The sequence below is a fragment of the Salvelinus alpinus genome, chromosome 7 (assembly GCF_045679555.1).
Source record: "Salvelinus alpinus chromosome 7, SLU_Salpinus.1, whole genome shotgun sequence".
In the NCBI taxonomy this organism is placed as follows: Eukaryota; Metazoa; Chordata; class Actinopteri; order Salmoniformes; family Salmonidae; genus Salvelinus; species Salvelinus alpinus.
Genome location: NC_092092.1, coordinates 31,067,731 through 31,080,926, shown reverse-complemented (window position 1 = coordinate 31,080,926; position 13,196 = coordinate 31,067,731). Strand labels below are relative to the sequence as shown.

Here is a 13,196-nt window from a genome sequence, read left to right as displayed (position 1 = left end):
ATTCCTCCTCCACTAAACTTTTCAGTTGGCACTATGTATTCCAGCAGGTAGTGTTCACCTGGCATCTGCCAAACCCAGATTAGTCCGTCAGACTGCCAGATGGTGAAGCATGATTCATCACTCAAGAGAACGCATTTCCACTGCTCCAGTCCAATGGCTGTGAGCTTTACACCCCTCCAGCCGGCTCTTGGCATTGCGTATGGTGATCTTAGGCTTGTGTGCGTCTGATCGGCCATGGAAACCCATTTCATGAAGCCCCCAAGGAATAGTTATTGTGCTGACGTTGCTTCCAGAGGCAGTTCGGAACTTGGTAGTGAGTGTTGCAACCGAGGACAGATGATTTTTACTCTCTACGCACTTCAGCAATCGGTGGTCCCGTTCTGTGAGCTTGTGTGGCCGAACACTTCGCGGCTGAGCCGTTGTTACTTCTAGATGTTTCCACTTCACAATAACAGCACTTACAGTTGACCAGGGCAGCTCTAGCAGGGCAGAAATTTTGACAAACTGACTTGTTGGAAAGGTGGCATCCTATGACGGTATAACGTTGAAAGTCACTGAGCTCTTCAGTCAGGCCATTCTCCTGCCAATGTTTGTCTATGGAGATTGCATGGCTGTGTGCTTGATTTTATACACATGTTAGCAACACATGTTAGCAAATTTGTACAATATGTTACAAAGTAGCTAAATGTACAATATGATTCGAATTTGCTAAACCTATGATATGTTACGAATTCCAAGCTAGCAGGCTAACGTTAGCTAGGTTATGCGTTAGAAGTTAATGTTAGGAGTTAGGTGGAGGGTTAGCTAAAAGGGTTAGGGGAAGGGTTAGCTAACATGCTAAGTAGTTGCAAAGTAGCTAAAAAGTAGTAAGTAGTTGCAAAGTTGCTAATTAACTAAAATGCTAAAGTTGTAATCAGATTCGAAGACGCAACGTTTGGGTTGCTAGACGGTCACGCAATACAAAACCTAACATATCATAATAATTTGAGTGTCCGGATTTACTTTACTATGTTACGTCTAGTCTATGAGACCAGTCTGGTTTTTGGCCGCTATAAAGTTCTTATAAGATGCTTCACCATCTGGCAGCCCAAAGCACGAATCTGGATTTGGCTCCCGAGTGGCGCAGTGGTCTAAGGACCTCATCTCAGTGCTAGAGGCGTCACTACAGACACCCTGGTTGGAATCCAGAATGTATCACAATCGGCCGTGATTAGGAGTCCCATAGGGCGGCGCACAATTGGCCCAGCGTCGTCCAGGTTTGGCCGGTGTAGGCCGTCATTGTAAATAAGAATTTGTTCTTTACTGACTTGCCTAGTTAAATAAAGGTTAAATAAAATAAAATAAAAAGGGTTTATGAAAGCTTCATTCAAGTGTTTGTTTAAAAGGAGACCATAATTTCTCCAATTTATATAAATAGTGTATGTGCTTCTGCTTGGATGTTCAAAGCTAATGCTGAGTATTTGGTCTGCAGCAATAATCATTAATCTTTTTTATCTTTACATTTAGAATTTTTACCGAATGGAAACGTTGAGCTGTTGTTTCTCCGTTCGGCTGCTAGAGGGCATCAAACCCCTTTGCAACAGGCCCACGCTACGAACCCTGCTGCAGGAACTCACTCACTGCCTGTATAACGCCTGGGTTGCCAAGTAAGTGGCGTGTGTGTGTGTGTGTGTGTGTGTGTGTGTGTGTGTGTGTGTGTGTGTGTGTGTGTGTGTGTGTGTGTGTGTGTGTGTGTGTGTGTGTGCGTGTGTGCGTGTGTGTGTGTGTGTGTGCGTGCGTGCGTGCGTGCGTGCGTGCGTGCGTGCGTGCGTGCGTGCGTGCGTGCGTGCGTGCGTGCGTGCGTGCGTGCGTGCGTGTGTGTGTGTGTTTTGTGTTATTAAGGGCAAAGCTTTAGGAGGGCGATAACATCCTTTCAAACTGTGTGTTAGGGATGAAGTGTGTTCACAAAGACTGTGTTCATGAGCCAGACCATTATGCACTTTGAGGTGTGATCTGGGTTGAGATTTCCGTCTTTCAACACACTGCATTGCATAAACATTAGGGGGTTAGGAAGACAACAAGCTCACCCCAAGTCTCAACTCAAAGTGAGGGTGATACCTGATACCCTCCAAAGTGTTGGCAGCTTCTGGACACATATCTAAACTGCCCACCAAGTTACGCCCCTGCATTCATACGGTACACTGCATTGCAGGGTTCCTGCCTGCCCAGTATATTCTCTTATAAAGAGGATTTTCTATAGACTACCTGGTAGATACCTGCAGTCAGAGTGAACAGGCTGACTCTCCATCTTTCACTGAATACAGATTAGTCTTATCCCCCAGCGAGGCTGAGACGAAGGGAGGCAAGAGGCTCAAGCCCAGTGACGACTCACACTCTGTCCTATCATTAGGAGATAAGGCAGGAGGAGATTTCCGGTGTTCAGGCATAACAAGGTTTCACATTTCCATAAACTAGCTCTGCGACAAGGGATTTGTGAAACGTATTGTTACGGCTACTACTTTTAATTGGAATTGACTACTATGTTTAGAATGTGAGGATATTAGAAGAGACTGGTGTTATTAGTGGTCTTTGAAGTGGTGGGTATGTATAGTTAAAGCGACTGGTTAACCTATTCAACACAGAGATATGATGGCTGTGATAGGTAGGATATACTCTTAAACCCAATAGAGTGATTTACAAATCATGACATTGTATGCATTGCGGAGAATGAAATGGACATCACTCCCAAAGTATAAACATATATCTGTACACAAATGCGGGACAATACATTCTTTACTCCAGATTATCCTATGGAGTGCTGTCCATTCCATTATCTACAGATTTTATGTAACAAGACTGCAGCAGCAGTGCAACACTTAACCATTTTCAAAGAATTATTTAAGTGTATTATTTCATAGAATATAGTATGAAAATCAAACCTAATGTGCTTTGGCACGTAGCTACTTTGTCTTGCAAAACTCCGCTTTAGATCAATCTGAGTGAGTGAGTTTGGAGTTTAACCTTCTTCTTTTCTCTTTGAACAACTTCTAGAGAGAGAGAGGGAGAGATAGATAGAAGTCTTATTAAATAATTGAGCGTGGGAAGGTAATTGAAGGCATAGATCAATAATATCTAGGGTTTTGTTCTCATTATAGCCACCCTCGGACACATCCAGAGCTATAGCTCAATGAGAAAGTTGGCAAGAGAGCCGAGAGAGAGAATTGAGATCTAAAACCGTAACAAATGAGGCCCGTTTCACCACTCTCTGTCCTGTCTCTCTCATCAGGGTTACATGAAGCTTGGATGCGGCAGGTGGTTTGGCAACTTCACATTTCAGTAGGATGTCAGATGTTAGAAGTGTTAGAAGTCCGGGATGTTTCCGGGAGGCTGGCGGTTTCCCGGCCCCTGATTTCCCAGAGGTTCAGCAGTCTCGACACGCATGAACGTCCCAGAGTGCTTAAGCAGGCAGACCACCATTAAAAGTGTGTGCGTATGTGTGTTTGTAGACCCATCGTAGACTCCACCACTTCACTGTCTCTTCTCTTCTTCTATTCAGCTCAGTTCATTTCTGGCCTGCCACCTTTTAGAGGTGCAGAGGGATTTGCTAACTTTCTGAAGTTACTCTTTGATTAGATAATAGAATGATGGATACAAGTTACAGAATAGATTTGTAATGCAGTTTGTCAGAATGTGGCCACAGCTCAAAGGCTGATGTCAGGATTGGTTTAACAATGAAGGAGCAGATGTATCAATATATCAGTCATATAGGTTTCATATCTGACATTTCTACAAGGATGGTGACATGAGTTTAGGTTTCAAATCTGACATTTCTACAAGGATGGTGACATGAGTTTAGGTTTCATATCTGACATTTCTAGAAGGATGGTGACATGAGTTTAGGTTTCATATCTGACATTTCTACAAGGATGGTGACATGAGTTTAGGTTTCAAATCTGACATTTCTACAAGGATGGTGACATGAGTTTAGGCTTCAAATCTGACATTTCTAGAAGGATGGTGACATGAGTTTAGGCTTCAAAATCTGACATTTCTAGAAGGATGGTGACAATTCTCCTTTGTTCAGGTCCAATATCAGGAGCATCTTAACTGAAGGACTGTAATTTTAGAGAGACAGTGTTTATCCCAGAGGGGCTGACACACACACACACACACACACACACACACACACACACACACACACACACACACACACACACACACACACACACACACACACACACACACACACACACACACACACACTTCTTGGTGGAGGTCAAAAGGCACTTCTCATCAGCTATCGTCCAGAAAAAGATTGTCCCACCAAGGACAGTAGCAGCTATTTATAGTACCAGACCATGATGTCCCGACTTCCTAACACCCATCTATAACAGGGCTGGGGGACAGACAGGGGGATGGCATGATGTCACCAATGAAATCTCTCCTCCTCTCTCCTCTTCTGTCACCTCCCTTCTTCTCTAAGTAGCCATTATATTCTCTCCTGGGCTTATAAATCAGGATGGAGAGAGAGAGAGGGAGGGATGGAGAGAGAGAGAGAGGGAGGGATGGATGGAGAGAGAGAGAGGGAGGGATGGAGAGAGAGAGGGAGGGAGGGATGGAGAGAGAGAGGGAGGGATGGAGAGAGAGAGAGAGCGGGATGGAGAGAGAGAGAGAGAGGGATGGAGAGAGAGAGAGGGAGGGATGGAGAGAGAGAGGGAGGGAGGGATGGAGAGAGAGAGAGGGAGGGAGGGATGGAGAGAGAGAGAGGGATGGAGAGAGAGAGAGGGAGGGATGGAGAGAAAACAGGTGTTATGGCCAAGCTGTCCTATTGAAGGTCGTCATGGTGAATGGAATGGTGAGTGGAAGATGCAACCCAGTAGATTAGATGACAGGGCTGTGATGTATGTGTGTGTGTGTGTGTGTGTGTGTGTGTGTGTGTGTGTGTGTGTGTGTGTGTGTGTGTGTGTGTGTGTGTGTGTGTGTGTGTGTGTGTGTGTGTGTGTGTGTGTGTGTGTGTGTGTGTGTGTGTGTGTGTGTGTGTGTGTGTGTGTGTGTGTGTGTGTGTGTGTGTGTGTAACAACCTGGTATTAGACTCTGGTCCAGAGGGCGACAGTTGACTTCTCAGCTCCTGAAGCTATGACTTCGCTGTATCCTATGTGTGATTCTGCTGCATTTAGTGTGTGTGTGTGTGTGTGTGCATGTATTTAGTGCATGCGTGTGTGTGTGTCTCCATATGGATGATTGATTGTAAGTGACAGCTAGCTAATGGCTGTCACTCCCTCGCTGGTTTCATCAGTGTTAGAGGAGGTGTGATCTCACACTATAGTATAAACAGACACGTGTGATATATTCCCTGTTTGATCCAGCCAGCTAGGCCAGTCATACCGCGGGTTGAATATACACCACATTTCTTCCAGTACCTGTCCTCTTCATTCCTATGTGGATCATAAGGTTTCCTGGAATCTTCCTTCCTCTTGTCGACTGACTACTAATTTCCCCTGGAGGTGTAACATTTAAACGTTGAGAGGTATTCAACTTAGATTTCAGAACATTCTGTGCTGCTGAGGTAAGGACGAGTCCTGGGAGCTGGGGAGGATCTGATATTTGAGTAGCCTTTAGCCCAGACAGCCTCTCAGGATAGCTGGAGAAGCTGCCCTGGCCAACCACAACTTCTACAGCTGAGGCTCTGTGTAGGGACTGGAGGAGGAGAGAGAAGGAAAGCTTTGTGAGAGAGACACACACAGAAGGCCTAGAGCTGAAGAGGAAGAAGAGAAAGATAGATTCTTCTTATCGGTCAGTGCAGCTCCGTGGTGGATTATTATCTTGGCCAAAAATACAACATGTGAAGTTCAATTACTCTTCCCTTTGACTGATTAGCTGTTTGTCAACATCTCTCAGTCCGTATTTCTAAAGTCCACGGGATATGTTTGAATATTGACTTCCTCCTCCTGATTCCTACCTAAAACGATTTGAACCTCTCTCCAAGGCTAAAGATGCCTCTAGAGCTTGAAGTGTTTTTGGTTTTAAACAAGGCAGGTATTTAATCATTGACTTGGCCTACTTGTGGCATAGTGCTACTGGGGTGTTTACTTGCTGTTTCTTGTAATATCCCCCAGGAAATATAGCTACCCTATTAAAAATACATATACTGTATACTTTAAGGAGCTAAGCAATGGGCCATGTCAGCCAGGGATTTGTCAAAGCACCAAGATCAATTATTTTTCACTTATTGACCACAAATACCACCCTCGCATCCTACTTAATCCCAAATATCTGAATTGTTTAATTTAAAAAGCAGCAAATTAGTTAAATGCACCTATGTAATTAAAAAACGATCAGCTGAATTCATGGCAGCCGCCAGATTGTGTAATTGGATTACTAATGGGGAACAATACATTAATGAATGAATCCTGGGGTTTCGGATGCAGTGGCCTTATTGTGACAGAGGAAAATAAGTGCTATAAATCAATGTCATTGGCGTAGAAGTACGGAGTCATTAAATTTCTCAAATGAGTGAATTTTAGATAACCCTGTGCTCAACCCCTTTGGAACCAAGTCCAGGACAATAAGGCAATGTCTCATTAATTGGATGAAATAAATGATTTCTTGCTGTGGGAAGGTGATGATGGGAATGTTAAGTGTTAGGGTAGACGCCATGATATCGAGTCATGCATAACAACTACCATAGCACGACTTCCATACCGTCTTGTATATAGATCACCATCGCTCATATTCCCCAGCTACTTAGTTCAATCAATGAATTTTATTTATTTTAATTTGTGTTGTTTTTTCAATACAAATCACAAAAACAAGAGAGGCCTGTAGACAAAACAAGACAAAACAACTTTCTGCACAAAACATCACATTTCAATCCCAACAGTTATTTTTGGTTCATTCCACAGACCAACTCGGTCCACTAAAAGTTGTTATTGTGTTCTATTGTTCTTCTGCAAAGATCCAAAGTGTACTTTGTCAGACAGTACTTTACATAGGAAATACTGGTTCAGCCACCACAGGGGAGCTGGGAATCCCCTCTCGCAATATATTCTAAATCATCTGTTCTTTACTTGTTTCTTGTTCTTAGCTGTTTGATTCACTATATGTTTGTGTTTGTATGTGTGTGTTTGTGTTAATGCATGTGTATGTGTGTATTTCTGTGTGGTTCAATATTCCCATGCCTCACAAGCAACAAAATAGCTTTTTCAATCTCACTCTTTTCATTTTATTTCCACCACCTGTTCTATCAGGCTGCAAGACATTTAAGTGCATTTTTGATTAATCTCCCTCCTGTCATAATTCACGCTGCAGAGACAAGACAAACAGACGATGAGACGATGAGACGTTGAGACCACTAGCAGGCTGATGAAGAGAGAGAGAGCGACCGGGGCCACTGACACACACTGGATGAGACTGTCACCTCAGTAGTTGAGTAACTGTCACGTCAGTAGCTGAGTAACTGTCAACTGAGTAACTGTCACGTCAGTAGCTGAGTAACTGTCACGTCAGTAGCCGAGTAACTGTCACGTCAGTGGCTGAGTAACTGTCACGTCAGTCGCTGAGTAACTGTCACGTCAGTCGCTGAGTAACTGTCACATCAGTCGCTGAGTAACTGTCACGTCAGTAGCCGAGGAACTGTCACGTCAGTAGCCGAGTAACTGTCACGTCAGTCGCCGAGTAACTGTCACGTCAGTCGTTGAGTAACTGTCACGTCAGTCGCTGAGTAACTGTCACGTCAGTTGCTGAGTAACTGTCACATCAGTCACTGAGTAACTGTCACGTCAGTCGCTGAGTAACTGTCACGTCAGTCGCTGAGTAACTGTCACGTCAGTCGCTGAGTAACTGTCACATCAGTCGCTGAGTAACTGTCACGTCAGTAGTTGAGTAACTGTCACGTCAGTCGCTGAGCAACTGTCACGTCAGTAGTTGAGTAACTGTCATGTCAGTCGCTGAGTAACTGTCACGTCAGTAGTTGAGTAACTGTCCCGTCAGTCGCTGAGTAACTGTCACGTCAGTCGCTGAGTAACTGTCACGTCAGTCGCTGAGTAACTGTCACTCCAGTATTTGAGTTTTGGTGCTGTCTATTAAGACAATCGGATCTATTTGTCTTTCTGTGTGATCATAAGAACCCGTGACAGGTAGATGTACTGAGGAGAGACAAGAAGACAAGCACGTCTGGTGCTGGGCTGCACTTATGAAAAGCAATAGATCTCTCATGTTTCTTATCTATGCTATTGAGCATTATGTTGTGTTTCTGTGTTTCTGTGTTTTTCTGACTCCAGGACAGGTGACAGGGATCCAAGATCTTGGCATTAGGCTGTCACTACAGACATACTATATAGAGTGTATGCATAGTGAGCAGTCTTGCAGGTGCATCTCAATAGTCTAAAGTGGTTTCCTCTCCTCATCTCCTTCCCTTCATCTGGACTGAACTGAAAACACAGAGGAAAAGAGGCTACTCTAGACTATTGAGATGCACTCTTTTTATTGGCATCCATACCCCTGCTATGACATGAATTTCACTAGATGGCAATGTTTGTTGTCAAAGCGAAGAGCTGCTGCAACAAACGATGAGTGCTGAACCACAGAAAAAAAGGACTTATATGATCAATTCAAATCCATCCTCAAACATCACTTCATTGCTAGGCTCAGATACATCCTCAAACATCACTTCATTGCTAGGCTCAGATACATCCTCAAACATCACTTCTTCATTGCTAGGCTCAGATACATCCTCAAACATCACTTCATTGCTAGACTCAGATACATCCTCAAACATCACTTCATTGCTAGGCTCAGATACATCCTCAAACATCACTTCATTGCTAGACTCAGATACATCCTCAAACATCACTTCATTGCTAGACTCAGATACATCCTCAAACATCACTTCATTGCTAGGCTCAGATACATCCTCAAACATCACTTCATTGCTATGCTCAGATACATCCTCAAACATCACTTCTTCATTGCTAGACTCAGATACATCCTCAAACATCACTTCTTCATTGCTAGACTCAGATACATCCTCAAACATCACTTCATTGCTAGACTCAGATACATCCTCAAACATCACTTCATTGCTAGGCTCAGATACATCCTCAAACATCACTTCATTGCTAGGCTCAGATACATCCTCAAACATCACTTCATTGCTAGGCTCAGATACATCCTCAAACATCACTTCTTCATTGCTAGACTCAGATACATCCTCAAACATCACTTCTTCATTGCTAGACTCAGATACATCCTCAAACATCACTTATTCATTGCTAGACTCAGATACAGCCATTTTATATCCAGTATAGCACCCAGTCCCCATTGCATATTTGTTGTTTTTAAGTGGATTTAAGTGGGTTTAATTGGGTTCCATTGATTATTTAGATTTTTCAATTGAAGAAATCCATGACCAATACACAGAAACCCTGTGGTAGCAAATTGAGTTACACTGAGATTGTGTGATAATTTTGACATAGTAGAGTTAAAAGTATTTATAGTGCATTCAGAGAAAGATACAGGTAACTGCCAAGCTAAAGGAAACACTTGAGTAAATGAGGGATACATAGTATATTGAAGGCAGGTGTGGTTTCTGAGTTAATTAAGCAATTAACATCCCATCATGCTCAGGGCCGTGTATAACAATGTCCAGTTGCCCATTATTTTGTCTACCATGGCTAGAAGAATAGGGGTCTCAAAGGAACATAGGGTGTTTTAAGGTTGTGTGTGTGCGTGTGTCTCTGTCTCACCAATTGAACACTTATGGGAGATTCTGGACTGGTGCCTGAGACAGCGTTTTCCACCACCATCAACAAAACACCAAATGATGGAATTTCTTGTGGAAGAATGGTGTTGCATCCCTCCAATAGAGTTCCAGACACTTGTAGAACCTATGCCAAGGTCCATTGAAGCTGTTCTGGCTCGTGGTGGCCCAACGCCCTATTAATACACTTTATGTTGGTGTTTCCTTTATTTTGGCAGTTACCTGTAGATGGATAGATGGAGGGGGAGTAGCGACAGTCAGTATTAGGCTTGCCAAGTTCACTGGACCATCGATAAGCTATTGCCTGGCAACACTGGGTCTGCGTCACAAAGTGAGAATTGGATTGCAGGGTTCTGAGTGTGTGTGTATGTGGGGAGGGGTTAGAGGGAATGAGGGGACATTATAATTGCAGTTTGTTGTCAGATTCTCTGTAATCCTGAGGGGGAGCTAACAGCTATAGTGTGTATTTGGTCATTGGGTTATAGAAGAGTCATATACTTACAGTATCTAATAGAATCCACAGCAGTAACAGAATGCAAGTTCTCCATTGTTAGGGGCTATACATTGCTATGTCTTCTTAGTCAATGGGAAAAATTGGATCAGTCTTGAATCAGATTCTTCAAAGCAAATGGAATGGTTTGGCTGCAGAGAAGGTCATTTAATTCCAGTGTGTATGTGTGTGCTCATGTTTGCCTGTGTGCTCGTGTGAGATTGTGTGTTGTGTCTATGCATTTGTGTACCCATGTTTGCCTGGGTGTGCTCGCGTGTGTGTGCCCGTGTGTTCATTCGTGAGTACATACGTGTGTGCAAACGCACGTGTGTGTGACAGATATGGCTCGGTGTGTCAAAGACAGGCCTGTGAGGTGAGAGCCCCTCATCATACCCAGTGACAGGGGTCAGGGGTCTGGGATAATGAGGTCCCTAAGCAGAACACCAAGACCCCCCTGTCACACAATCACACATGGTGTCAGGGCAAGCACACACACAGACACACACACACACACACACACACACACACACACACACACACACACACACACACACACACACACACACACACACACACACACACACACACACACACACACACACACACACACACACACACACACACACACACACACACACACACACACACACACACACACACACACACTGGTGGTTAATTTCTTTACTATCAAATGAGGAGAGACAAACTTATCACACAAGTCAGAGTTATACTTAAACTAAATCTTTAATCACTTATTAATGCATTAAGGGAGCAGGTCAATACAATGCACACATATAAAGTAAATAAATTGAGTGCTCTACGATAATGATAACTTGTCGACGAATCACCGTCTCAGATGATTCGTTGAGAGCTCAGAGACAAAAGTACAAAGGTACTTTATAGCCAAGATACACCCCTTTCAACCTACATGACAAACATATGTATAGAATGGGTCACAAGGTTAAGATCTGTATGAAAGATACCTATAATTCACATGACGTACAGTTCTCTATCCCTGGTACCATATAGAACAGAAACATTAACTCATGCTCTGGAATGTGGTCTCTTTAGGTTTTATCACCCAAAAGACATTGTAAATCTCCTGTCAGTGTTATCTCCCTGAGGCCCATCCTCAGTAGAACACACTGTTACATCTGCTCCTGCCACGCCCTCTAGTGCTCATCCTGTGTCTCCTTGACCTGCCGCCACTCCCCAAGTGCTCTCTTCCTCTCTCTCTCTCTCTCTCTCTCTGTGTATGTGTGTGTGATTGTGTGGACGGAGACAAGTGTGCTGGTGTCAGAGCAGATCCCCACCAGCTGCAACCTGTTCCATAATCAAGACCTCTACATATACTCAGTCCTGCCTCTTCCACGCTGCCAGATCGTAATCTCTGCTCAGTCAGTCCATGTTTCTAGCCGTTTGTTCCTGTTTAGATCCTGTTATGCCTGTTTTCCTTGCCTGACGCTGTTTTCCTCTCCACTACAGTTCTGCCCACTCTGACTCTGGACCCTGTCTCCAGTCCGACTTCTCGTCAGTCCTGCTACTCTGTCCTGGTTTCCCCACACTAAGGCTCTCTTGGATTCCCCTCCGGACCTGTTTACCCTGTCCTACAACACCTCTCGCTCTCGCACCTGGTTTCCGGCAACCCGCCCGAGCTTCCCCTGACCTACACTCCATCTTCCCCCTGTGTTCCAATAAATACCTTGCTTACTTCATCCCAGTCTCCTCGTCTGAGTCTGCTCTTGGGTTCACCTGTTCCGCTCCGCGTGACACACACAGACAGATGAGCGTTCTAACAACCTCATATTCTGTTGCATAAAACAACCATTTGATGCAATAATAGCATTATAACATAACCTTGTAATTTCCACCATAACACACACACAGAGGGTTGAGTGATTGTTAAAAAAACATATTAAGGGTGAAACACTAATATTAGTCATCCTGTCTCTCTCTGAATTGGCACAGGGTGCTGTATGACAAGTAGACAGATTCTTCTCCAACCCTCCTCACCCCTGCTTCAAGTCACAGACAGAGACAGGGCTGTGTCACACACGGTTATGTCAGTGAGACACTATTTGTGTCACCTCGTGTGTGTGTGTGTGTGTGTGTGTGTCTGTGTCTGTGTGTGACCTCTGCTTCGCGTCAGAGATAAAGACAGGGCTGTGTGTATGTGTCACCTCATTCACAAAGCAGTGTCGTTCCACTGCCACTCCTCTCCCTGCTCAGTGTCATTACAACCCAACCCTCCCTGCTCAGTGACTGGGGACAGAGGTTTGAGAGCCACAGCTACACAGGCAAGGGAGAGAGAGAAAGAGGGGGAGCATCTTCACCTCTCTGCTCCATCCCAGTCTCTGTCACCTCTGTATGCCATGTCATCATCGGTACATTGTATGAAGCAAGGTTATTATAGTAAACGAAAAACTGTCACAAATGAAAACTAATCATGAAAAACTATTTAGTTAACTGAAATAAAATAATTAACAAACCTGTTAGAAAAACAAACAATACTGAAACTATTATCTTTGAAGGAAAAAGAAAAGAAAATTAATTATGTTCAGTTTTGGTTTTTGGGGGGCAGAAATCAAAAGTGATTTTCCAACTTTTTTTTCGAATGGGGTTTTCAAGCATCTGAATCTGGTGGGGCACATTGAGATTGTCACGGACGTAAAAAGAAGAAGACGAAAGCGCAGCGTGGTGAGCGTACATTTTCCTTTATTATGGAATGACGCCAACAAAACAAGAAACAAAATAAACAACCGTGAAGCTTACGAGGGCTAAGTGCCACTAACACAAGTCAACTACCCACACTGAAAGGAGGGAAAAAGGGCTATCTAAGTATGATTCCCAATCAGAGACAACGATAGACAGCTGTCCCTGATTGAGAACCATACCCGGCCAAAATATAGAAATAAAGAAACATAGAAAACAAAGCATAGAATGCCCACCCCAAATCACACCCTGACCAAA

At 43.8% G+C, this 13,196-nt stretch overlaps 1 long non-coding RNA gene across 1 annotated transcript; it reads left to right on the top strand.

Moving 5' to 3' along the window:
- Positions 1-1,506: 1,506 nt before the first annotated feature.
- Positions 1,507-11,941, top strand: LOC139580208 (uncharacterized). Its single transcript, XR_011675996.1, has 2 exons — positions 1,507-1,646; positions 11,712-11,941. It is a non-coding gene; the product is annotated as an uncharacterized lncRNA (long non-coding RNA).
- The last annotated feature ends 1,255 nt before the right edge of the window (positions 11,942-13,196 follow it).